The sequence below is a fragment of the Pan paniscus genome, chromosome 5 (genome assembly GCF_029289425.2).
Source record: "Pan paniscus chromosome 5, NHGRI_mPanPan1-v2.0_pri, whole genome shotgun sequence".
Lineage (NCBI taxonomy): Eukaryota > Metazoa > Chordata > Mammalia > Primates > Hominidae > Pan > Pan paniscus.
This window is the reverse complement of record NC_073254.2, coordinates 83,738,845-83,751,773: the sequence shown is the minus strand read 5'-3', so window position 1 is coordinate 83,751,773 and position 12,929 is coordinate 83,738,845. Positions and strand designations below refer to the sequence as shown.

Genomic DNA, 12,929 nt, shown 5'->3' with positions numbered 1-12,929 from the left:
GAAGGCTGAGGCAGGAGAATTGCTCGAACCCAGGAGGCAGAGCTTGCAGTGAGCGGAGATTGCGCCACTGCACTCCAGTCTGGGCGACAGAGGGAGACTTTGTCTTAAAAAAAAAAAAAGGAATAATGTGAACACCAACTTCCCTCATCTTGTTGTATTTACACTTTTCAGTTCAGATAATGTTCTAAAATAATATATTATATAAGGATTTGTGTATATAATATGTTTCCTTCATTTAAATATAAGCTCTACTTGGGCAGGTAATTCTGTTTGTTTTATTGGCTGATTTATTACAAGCAAATAGAATGCTGCTACCCCACAATAGATTCTCAATAAATATTTGGTGAAAAAACAAGTAAATGAATAAATAAAGAGCATATCAACAGAGAAAACAACAAATGCAAAGACTTTGAGTTGAGAGCATGCTTAGGTATTCAAGAAACAGAATGAAAGCTAAGAGACTGAGTCAACAATTGTATGGGTATGGAGATGAGCTCAGAGGAGGATGTAATAAACTATTTCAGGAATTCTGGCATTTACTGCTTTTAGATTCTATGGAAAGATTACGGAGCATTTTGTTCTAAATAGTGGCATGATTTCACATTTTCAAAATATTTCTTCACAAGTAGCCTGTAGATGTCCAAGAAGGAAAGCAGAGAGACAAGATTTTAGACTACTGCAGTATTGCAGTAATGGAATTATAGAGACTGGATTAGGATGCTAGTGAAGAAGACAGTGAGAAAAAAATCATGCTCTAAATATATTTTGAAAGTACAGTCATCTACATTTGTTGATGGATTTAAAGTGAAGGAAAAGGAAAAGGAAGATTTAATCTTTTTTTTTTTTTATGTAAGTAACCAGAAAGAAAGGATTAATCTTTTCTAAGATAGGGAAAAAGAATTTAAGGGAAGAAATCAGAATCACTTTTAGATATGTTAATTTCAAGATATTTATTACACATCCAAGTGAGGTTGGTTTATAGGCAGTTAATTAGAGCGATCTGCAGTTTCTGAGGTGAGGTCATAAGTGAAGATAAATATTTGAGATTTGCCTGTATGAGGATAGTATTTAAAGCCAAGAGAACAGGTATGATCCTTTAGGGAAAAAATGGAGAGAGAGATGACAACACTGATATTTAATGTTACTATAGCAGAGTTGTGCTATCAATGTATAGAATGTGCACTTCAATGTATAGAAAATATAAAGATGTGAAGGTACCTGAAAAGTTATTAAGAAAGAACAACCAAGGAAGGGGGAATGTAGGAGAAACAAGAGTGTGATGTTTTAAAAATACAAAATTTGTCAAATACTGCAAATGGTTTATAAAAGACGAAGAATTAGACTGAATTAATTAAAGATTAAATTTAGCAATGGCGATTTAATAAACATTAGTAGAACTGTTTCTATGGTATAGTGGGGATAAACATTAGTTGCATAGGTTCAAGAGGAAATGAGAAGAATAAAAATGGAAAGAGGTAGTATATAATTCCTGGCAATTCAAAGGATGGTCCCTGAACCAGTAGAATCAAGATTTCACCTGGTATCTCATTAGAAATGCACTCCAGACCAACTGAAGGAGAATCCGATTTAACCAAGAGTCCCACATGATTCATATGTAAATAAAAATTTGTGAAGCATTGATCCAAATATCTCTTCTGAGTTGTATGAAGTACAGTGGTATGAAGTAGCAACTAAGGAGGTCTTAGAGGTTGTCAGGTCATATTTGTGAACAGATGGGATGATTAACTAGAGAAAGAAAATTGATAATGAATGCAATAAAGGGGACAGATTCTAGATTAATGTCTATAAGTAAGGTAGAGTGACACATGGAATCCCACCCACCGGTAAAGGGATTATCAGGTAAGAGACATCAATATAACAGGAGAAAAGACAAAAATAGATGGGCAAATAATCAAGTTAACTGGTGGCATCCAGGCAGAGCCTGGAGATCTCTTTTTCTGGTTGTTTCTGCTGTTTACTAAAATATGAAGCAAAGACAAAAATGAAGTCTAATGAAAGGGGTGGAAGTTTGAGTAAGGAAGAGACGTAATAAATGGTTGCCTAGCATATTGAGAGAAAAAAATGTACACATTAGAAAAACCTATCAAAATTTATGGGCAGTGTCTACGAACTCCTTGAAATTAGTGAATATATGAGACCAGGTAGCATGGTTCCATGTATATTTTACTGCAAACAAATTAATAAGTAGAGATAAATTTAACAGGTTTGTAATTTTGCAGGGGGTTACAACGCGAGGAGAGAGGAACAAGAAATTGAGAATGTGAAAAAGTGGTAGTAATGACAGACCATATAATTTAATTGCACAAGAAGAGAAAGGCATCACAAGGAGGAAATAATGAAAGTATGGTAAAGGCTCAATAGACTTTGTTGTTTGAGGGAATGAAAAACCAACAGAATTTGGAATCCTAGAAGGAACAAATTTGAAAAGTGAGACAGGGTTATATTCTTGGAGTAGAATGCTTAAAAGTTTATCTAAATACAAAAAATACATAGTGTGGGTTTGCTATAAGAGTACAGTACATTTTTCATAGTAATAGTAAGTGTGGCATAAATAAGGAGCCATTTATTAAAAGATGTCCATGATAAAGAAACAATTCTCCAGGTGTAAGTTATTATCATTTTTATCTCAAAAAAGTCTCTCTCTGTCTCTCTCTCTCATACACACACATGTACAAACATACAGACATAACCCAAATAATTTGAAGTAAAATATTTAAGCAGCAATCCTATTAAAATTATCTAAGTAATTTTTATTTTAGTAGAAATCATAATGGGGCTTCTATAAAACAAACTAGCTCTGCTATCCTAACAATGTGCATATATCCATAAAAAAATCACAATGAATAAAAGATTATTTTAGACCATTATGTTTTATTACAATTTCAGTAAATTCTTTTGGTCAATCCTCTGATGAAGTGTCAAAAATTTCCGAAGCAATTCTGTGTAAAATAACGCACTGCAGTTAGTTGAGTATTTTATTCACTCAAGTTCGTTTTAGTCTACTTTCCTGTAAGAATGAAGCTATTATACTCTTAGGATAGGCAACACAAAGGCATCACCAAGTAGCATGATAATTTGCCTTTCATTTCTATGGGGAGAGAAAGAAATGGTTGCTAGGGGCTCTGTTCAAGAACTTGAAAAGTGACAGAAGAAGTAAATACAAGAAAATTGAAGAAAGACAGCTAACTTGTTTACCCATGTTTGATTACATTTTTAAGAGTTTGCCAAGACAAAGAATTGCTCCAAAATAAGAAAGAACATTTAATGAAAATACTCAGTTATTCATCCATGGTAAAAGTAATTATGTAAAAAGTTGCTAGTTTAGCATTTCAGATAAACAAAAAAATATTTTAAGTTATTCATTGTAAACATACCTTAACAAATACCATTTAAGTAAAGTTATTATCTTGTTATTAATTCAGTTTTGGCCATGCAGGATATGAAAGTTTAGCAGTTAAAAGTACTGGCTTTGCTAAGTTTCTAATGTGTGACTCTCACCACTCAGCTCTTCCACTTAAATTACCAGGATTGAGCACACAACCTATTGCAAGGAGATTAAAACCCAATATATTCCTCCATTGTATGGATCTGCAATTTTTTTTCTCTAAAGAAGCAGATAGTAATTATTTTGGGCTTTGTGGGCCATCAGGTCTCTTGGATTATTCAACTCTGCTCTTGTAGTATGAGAGGAAAGATTATACATAAATGCATAAGAATGATTGTTATATTGCTTTTCATCTATGTCTTTAATAAACCACACAGTGCTCTAAGCCCTTTATATGTAATAATGCAGCAACTTTTATAAAGTAGATATTGTCGTTATGCCTATTAGAAGCAAGGTGACTGAGGCACAAGGGGGATAGTCTAGAAACATTCCATCTCTACATTATTCATCAGAAACTTCGAGGAATGGCTGCCAGAAGCCCAAAATGCAATACTGGATTTAAGAAAGTACCTAAAAACATGTAAATCATGCATAGAATACCAACAACAAAAAGCACATGGGGAGCAAATAGATATGGCCCCTAAAATAAATCCATTCACATCTCTTACTTTGAAGAAGCAGGAGACTGAAATAAAAAGGGCTCCCAGAGCACTGAATTATGATATGAGAAGGGTGTGGTAGAATTCAAAACAGACTGTGAGGTATAATTGTTGGAAAAATATGCATATGTTACATATCCTGTTGTGCAATTTTAGGTTAGGCTACATGGGACTACGTTGTACATACCAGCCTAAGTTCCTATTTAATAAATTCAAGTATTCCTAGTAGAAAAACTACATTTCCAGTTAGAAAAGTAATTTTGAGCAACACAATCAAAATGATGTAAACAAAAAGTAATACAGAGAAGACCTGTCAAATGGTATGTCTGGTTCTAGATCCTTGAGGAATCGCCATACTGTCTTCCATCATGGTTGAACTAATTTACATTTCCAATAACTCTGTAAAAGCATTCCTATTATTCTGCTATAAGGACACATGCACACATATGTTTATTTCAGCACTATTTACAATAGCAAAGACATGGAACCAAACCAAATGCCCATCAATGATAGGCTGGATAAAGAAAATGTGGTACATAAACACCATGAAATACTATGCAGCCATAAAAAGGAATGAGATCATGTCCTTTGTCCTTTGCAGGGACATAGATGAAGCTGAAAGCCATCATCCTTAGCAAACTAACACAGGAACAGGAAACCAAACACCACATGTTTTCACTTATAAGTGGGAGTTGAACATTGAGAACGCATGGAAACAGAGAGGGGAACAATACACAACAGGACCTGTTGGGGGTTGGTAGGTGAGGGGAGGGAACGTAGAGGATGGGTCAATAGGTGCAGCAAACCATCATGACAAACGTATACCTGTGTAACAAACCTTCACGTTCTGCACATGTATCCCATTTTTTTAGAAGAAATAAAGAGAAAAAATCTGTCATGAATACTAAAAGTATGGTCTCAAGCCACAATTAGCAAACTACCAATTGTGGTTGGACAGTGAAGCCTCTCTACATCTAATTTTATTTTCATGTTTCATCAAAGCTTTAAAGCTTTGATCAGGGGCTTGCCTAATCTCTGGCTGAAATCACCTCAACCCCTAATACCATGCAGATTTAGTCATTTCTCTGGGAGAATGAGAAAAAAGAGAAAATAAGGCAGACATATGAAGAGTTAATATTCAAAAGAAAAGTTGAAAAATAAGGCAGTCATTTTTTTTCAGGAGCAGAGCTATTGGAAGGTGAATAAAATATAAATGTATAACTTACGGATGTATAAACCCAAACATGAGGCTTTAAAAAACAAATAAAGCAATCAGTCCTTTAGTAGTTCTTATTTAAAAAGTGAGAGAACATATCTACACCTCATTAAGAATATTAAAATAGAAATTTTATAATTTGATTATATGTGTTTTAAAAGACTGAAAATATAAGAGAATGATGAACAATTCTGTTCTAGTAAAATTGCAATCTAAACATGTACAAAAATTCACACAAATAAATTTATAGTGGTTGAAAATACCAATAACAAAATATAATTTATCAAAAAAAAATCAGAGAATTAACCTCCAAAAACACATTGAGCCTAAATTTTGATTCTTTAAAACCTGTGTAATCTGTACAATTTTGTTCATTATGTTCTAGAACAGCTCCATTCAAGAGAAACAGAACATTTCACATGCGATTTTAAATTTTCTAGTCATCACATTTTAAAAAATAAAGCAAGTAATATTCATTTTAATAATATTTAATGTACCTCAATATATCCAAAATAAAATTATCATAACACATTATCAATATAAAACATTATTAACATTATATTTTAAGTTTTGTTTATACTAAGTTTTTGAAAACCAAAGTGGTAAAGTGCGTACAGGCATATCCTGGAGCTATTGCAGGTAGGTTTCCAGATCACTACAATAAAGTCAATATCAATCTGAAGCAAGTCACACAAATGTTTTGGCTTCCCAATGCATATGAAAGTTATGTTTACACTATATTATAATCTATTAAGTGTGCAATAACTTCATATCTGAGGAAAACAATGTACATGCCTTAATTTGCAAATACTCTATTGCCAGAAAATGCTAACAATCATCCATGCTTTCAGCAAATCCTAATATTTTTGCTGATGGAAGTTCTTTCCTCAATGTTCATGGTCACTGATGGATCAGGGTGGTGGTTGCTAAAGATTGGAGAAGCTGTGATAATTTCTTAAAATAAGACAACAAGCTTTCATTTCATGAAATATTTCTCTGTAGCATGCAATGCCATTTGAGAGCATTTTGCCCACAATAGAACTTTTTTCAGAATTAAAGTTGGTCCTCGCAAACCCTGCACTTGGTTTTACCAACCAAATTAATGTAATATTCTAAATCTTTTGTTGTAACTTCAACAATGTTCACAGCAGCCTCACCAGGAGTAGATTATATTTGAAGAAACCACTTTCTTTGCTCATTCGTAAGAAACAATCTTCATCCATTAAAGTTGTATCACGAAATGGCAGCAATTCATTCACCTCTTTAGGCTCCACTTTTCATTCTAGTGTTCTTGCTATTTCCACTACATTTGCAGTTGCTTCTTCTACTGATGTTTTAAACCACTCAAAGTCACCCATGAAGGTTGGAATTACTACCTCCAAATTCCTGTTATTGTTGACATTTTGATCTCCTCTAATGAATCACAAATATTCTTAATGGCATCTAGAATGGTGAATTCTTTCCAGAAAGCTTTCAATTGACTTTGCTTAGATCCATCAGAGGAATCACTGTCTATGGAAGCTATAGCCTTACAAAAAGCATTTCTTAAATAAAAAGACTTGAAAGTAAAAATATTCTTTTATTGGTGGGCTACAAAAGGGATGCCATGTTAGCAGTCATGAAAACAATATTTATCTCCTTGTATAACTCCATCAGATCTCTTGGGTGATCCGTTGCATTGTCACTGAGCAGTAACATCTTGAAAGGAATATTTTTTTTTTTCCTGAGCAGCAGGTCACAATGGTGGGCTTAAAATATTCACTAAACTATGCTGTAAACAGGTGTGTGGTCATTCAGACTTTGTTCATCCATTTCTAGAGGGCAGGCAGAGTAAATTTAGCATCTTTCTTAAGGAACCTAGGATTTTTGGAATGGAAGATAAGCATTGGCTCCAACTAAAATTCACCGGCTGCATTAACCCCTAGCAAGAGAAGCACTCTGTTCTTTGAAGGTTTAAAGTCAGCACTGACTTTTCCTCTCTAGCTGTGAAAGTCCTAGGTGGCACTATCTTCTGATACTAGGCTGTTTTTTTTCACATTGAAAATTTGTTGTTTAGTATAACAACCTTCATCAATAATCTTAGCTAGATCAGGAATTCCTGCTTCACATTGCACTATTATGTTATGGAAGTAGCTTTTTTCCATAAATTTCATGAGTCTATCTCTGCTAGCTTCAAACTTTTCTTCTATACCTTCCTCACCTCTCTCAGCCTTTATAGATTGAAGAGAGCTAGAGTCTTGCTCTGGATTAGGTTTTGGCTTGAGGAAATGTTGTGGCTGGTTTGGTCTTCTATTCAGACCACTAACATTTTCTTCATATCAACAATAAGGCTCTTTAGGTTTCTTAACTTTCATGTATTTACTATAGTAGCACTCTTAATTGCCTTCAAGAATTGTTCCTTTGCATTCACAACTTGGCTAACTGTTAGGAGCACAAGGCCTAGCTTCTGGGCTATCTGAGCTTTCCACATGATTTCCTCATTAAGCTTCTTTCTACAAACATACATTGTCTCATTTAAATTGAGAGATGTGTGACTTTTCCTTTCACTGAAACACTTAGAGGTCATTGTAGGGCTATTCATTGGTCTAATTTCAATATTGTTGTGTTTCAGGGACTGTGGAGACATGAGAAGAGGGGGGAGAGAAAGCAGAACGGTCAGTCGGAAGCAATCAGAACCACACGACATTTATCTACTAAGTTTTCCGTATTATATCGATGCAGTTGGTGGTGTTCCAAAGCAATTACAATAGTAACATCAAAGATCAATGATCACAGAGCCCCATGTAGATTAACAATAAAAAAGTTTGAAATATTGTGAGAATTACCAAAAGGTGACAGAGACACAAAGTGAGCACATGGTGTTAGAAAAACTGGTGCTGATAGATCTTCTTGACTCAGGATTGCCACAAACTTTCAATTTGTAGAAACTGAAGTATCTGTGAAGCCCATTACAGCAAGGCACAAGAAAACAATGTATGTCTGTATTTTATGCTTATAGCATATTTAACTTTGAAATAACTAAATTTCAAGTGCTCAATAGCCACATGGCTTGTGGTTCTATACTGAGTAGCACATTTTTAGAGCATGGAAAATAAATAAAGCTTCCAATCTAATCTCAAGAAGTTATTGTAACTTGATACAAATACCTTATAATGTACCATATTTAATTCTAGTCCCATGACTGACTAAAGTTGGAAGAATCTTAAAAGAAATATGAGCAATTACATTTTATTAGTATTGACATGTAGCAATAAACAGAACCAAATTGGATCCACTTTAATACTGAAAATTTTAGAAAATCTGTGAATATAATAAGTTACATTTATACTCAATAGGAAAAGAAATTTAATAAGAAAAATACACTTCACATAGAAAAAATGCAAATGCCCAATAAACATGCAAAGCTTTTATATCATTAATAAACATAAAATTAAACAAAAAACTGCTGCTACCTAATTGCCAGAGTGGCTGAAATAAACATCTGTGACCCACAGAGTAATGTGTTCATATGAAGCAACAGGAAATATCCTACACATCTAACAGGAGGGTAAGTTGGAACAATCACTTTGGAAACAATGTGTTATCATTTAATAACATTTAACAAATACATAAATCAGGACCAAAAAGCCTCTCTCTATATAGAGAGACATATATATATACATATATACACACATATGTATATATGTATGTTTATGTGTACATCCTACAAAGGAACAACAGACAAGTGCAAGAAAGCTTATGGTAGCATCATTCATAATAACTCCAAACTTAAAATTACCTAAATTCTGTCCATCATCATTATAACAGATATATAATTTTGATATGTTCATTCAGTCAAAAAGCACATGACGATAGAAATAATTGCTAAAACTAAACACAACATGATCACACAAACATCCTATAAATAGAAAAAGGATAAAGAGAATAGAGAATATACTGCATAATCCTCACCCACATAGAAATTAAATGAGGGAAAACAAAACTAAAATTTAAAAATTCAGATTGGTTTTTATCGTTGGGGCATATTTACTGAGAAGGGGGAGGAGTAAAGATCTGAGAACGCTGGCAACATTTTATTTCTTGATCTATGTCACATGTATGTGGGATTTTGCTTTGTGAGAATTTTGTATTCAAAATGTTAAATTATTCAATTTAAAAATACATGTAATTAAACCATGCATAAAATTAAAAGGCAGGTAATTTGTTAAAATGTAATGTGTGTGACAGGCAGATGTTCTTCAGTGTTTTTAGCTGTTTGCTTGTGTCACTGGGAGTGAAATGTTAGCCAATGTCAGAATCACAGGGACAGCTTTTTAGAACAGATCCCGGGACCTAGCTTCCAAAACTTCTGATTCAGTGGGTCTACATTAGGTATCATAAATTGAGAATTTTTATTGCCATGTTCCCAGGTGATTCTGATGCTGCTGATACAGGACCACACATTATAAACCTCTGGCTTTTGCTATGCCCATTGAAATATACTTCCCTCCGTCCTCACAGTCACCTAGCTAACTCACTTTTACATTCACCCTAGGCCCAACTCCAGCAAGGCCGCATAATTAGGTTACCCTCTCCTCCCAAACCTACCATTATCTTCAGGGAGCCCGCTTCTATTCTTTCATAATATTTTCCTGAGAAATTTACTTAAGATATTTTATCTCTCTGTCTAGCCTTCTAATTGCCCCACTATAAGCGACATTCTCTAGGGTTTACTTTATCCCTGAGAGTGTTTATTTAATTATATCTGTTGAATAAATAAATCCCATCCATTGACTTTTCAATTCCTTTCAGTTGTCAATTTCTCTTTTAGGTTCCTATGTGTCTTGCCTTTAGCCCCCTATTTCAAAGTCTAACTTTAATCCCAGCTTTCTTGGGAACACCTTCCTTCCAGGTTTCTAAGGTGTAATGAATTTAACGTGAAATTTGTGTCCTGGCAGCCTCCTTCTTCATTAACTCAGCCAAAGACTGCCAACATTTTTCTATACATTGGAAGTTTTACTTGCTTCTTTCTTGGTAGGGTGCACTGTCCTTCTTACTAAGTTGCCAGAAGATTAACAATCCATAACCTCCCTTTCATTATGTTCCCTAGCAATTTTATTTCTATTATTTTCTTTCTTTTCCTCATATAACCTTGCTCTTAAGATTTTTCTGATGGTCTGTGAATTACCTTATTATTTTCTTTAGTCTTACTATTTTCTTTAGTCTTACTCTCCACAAAAATACTTTATGGAAAATGAATATTTATCCTATGTCCTTCACTTTGTGGCTTCGGAAATAATGCTTCCTTTGTTACTTCCTTTCTCTCTTCCTTTCACGGCCATTGAAACCTATTTTTAATACACAGTATTAAATAAATGCATTCATCCTCTTGTGCTTGAAAATATATTACAGATTTTCCATGTTTAATGAAAGGCATCTGTTTTATATTACATCAAATCTAACTCATTTTACCAATCAGTACACAATTATATTTTTAAGAAGTGACGTTTTGAGAGTAGGTATCCTAAGTTTATAAATGCTTTGGTATTTTGCTGCTACCTCAGAAATATTTAAATATTCTGGTATCCAGATGATGTGTGTTACATTAACTGAGGCATGTACAGGTTAATGGATCTCTCACCTCTGTCTGAAGATGGAAGAAATAGTATGCCTTCAATAACCCTCAAACCTAGAAGCTATTATTAATAAAAAGCAGGGAGATTTTCTCTGCATTCCAACCTCAAGTGCATATGAACTATTACTCTATATTTTCTGCCCAAATGAAATTTACTCCAGGAAGGCAAATAATAAATGAAGCTAGAGATTGTTTTTCTTGTTTGGTGTCTCTGTGTCTAAGGGTGTTATTGCAGACATTGATAATGAATAAAAATTGAATGGCTAATGTAATTATATGTGCAATTCAGTACCAAAGCGCTCCTTTGACTAACTATCTTGGTCAGCTGAAAAGCCTTTAGCTGTATAAATGTATATTTGATTACAAAGGTAATGTTGAATATTGTGGTTAGTTATTCTTTCAACAGGGAAGGAAAATATTATTTTTGTATATGGATAATGACTGTAAAGGGTACATTAAAATACTTGAATTACAAACTAATCTGTCTCTAGATGTGTTCTCCATGATCATGAAGAGAATTAATATAGTCAATTTTAAATAGATTTAGTAAACGTGCAAAACAAGTAAAATTTTGAAATGTGTTTTCTGGTTCAAGACTGTGGCTTCCATATACACTTGTTTTCTTTATGATTTTAGAGCATATTAAAATGGTGCCATTAAATTACTCATATATTGAGGAAAGCTAAAAAATCAATAGACCCAGATTGCAAAGAGGCTGAGTAGGTAATTTAATTGTTTTTGCTTTTCATAATTGTTGGGGAGGCTATCTTGCTTTATAAAACAAGATTAACTTCAATAATATCTATGTGTTTTAGAGGTGAAAACAATGTCTAAAGCATTTATGTTAAACTTGGTTGGATTTGATTTCTTCTTATGAGGTTGTCCTTCCATAAGAAATTTAAACAGCGAGCAGAGGCTAAGAATCCTTTTATTACTCATAAAATTTTGGCTTTGATGGACAAGTGTTTATAGTTCATGGTGAGGGACCAGTCTTTTAAAGCATTTTCATCTTTGCCAAAGTCTCTTCCTGGATTTAACTGGTCATCTCAGCAGGTATTACAGCACTTTATGGCTTTATGATGACGAATTTTCTCTCTAGAAGTGATGGCAGAAATGTTAGGTGTTTTTCAGCTGTATTTATCCACCAAACTCAAGTGCATGTAACCAAACTGAAGACTACAGAACAAAGACTTCTTAATAAGTCAAACAGAAGAATTCCATTTTAAGTTTCAGAAAGAGAGTCTCACTCTGTCCCATAAGCTAGAGTGTAGTGGCACAATCATAGCCCACTGCAGCCTCAAACTCCTGGGCTAAGTGATCCCACAGCCTCATCCTCAAAAGTATCTAAGACTAGAGGTGTATGCCACCTCACCCAGCTAATTTTTATTTTTGTATTTTGTAGAGGTGGGTTCTTGCTACGTTGCTTAGGCTGGTTTCAAACTTACGGCTTCAAGGGATCCTACCTTGGCCTCCTAAAGTGATGAGATTACTTAAGGCATAAGCCACTACACATAGCCAAAATTCTGTTTTATTATTATTAACTTTTCATTTCCTGTGCTGAAACAAATTGCTCTCCATCTGTTGTTGGCTACTAAATAAAATACAGGGGTAACCTTGCATTTAGTGGCTCTGATGTATGGATATACATAAATAAATATATTTTATTATTATCTTTAATGTCTAAAAAATCACTGAATGAATGAGATTGTCCCACTTTGGATAAGAGGCAATGTGGTAAAATGTCTGCTAGACCTAAGCAGATTAATTTTCTGATCCTATATTCTTTGGAGCATGTTTTCCTAAATTAAGTTGCCTGCTGAATCATCTCCACTTTTTAAATTGCCCTGTTCTTTTTGTCTATCAAAGCTGATTTTATAAAAGTTAATTAGGAAGAACAGAGATAATATGATGAATAAATCGTAGGCTTGTGAGACTTTTCTTTTACTATATATCCTTCTACACTATTTTCCTTTTTAATCATAGGCAAGAAATTTACAATACATATTGTAATGTAAAAATTTTGTTTTAGGAGTT

General features: G+C 33.8%; 1 protein-coding gene across 3 annotated transcripts in view; it reads right to left on the bottom strand.

Annotated features, from left to right (window-relative positions):
- The window catches only part of LOC129398006 (protein eyes shut homolog), a 573,864-nt gene that overhangs the window by 200,650 nt on the left and 360,285 nt on the right, over nt 1–12,929 (bottom strand). The window lies entirely within an intron of this gene.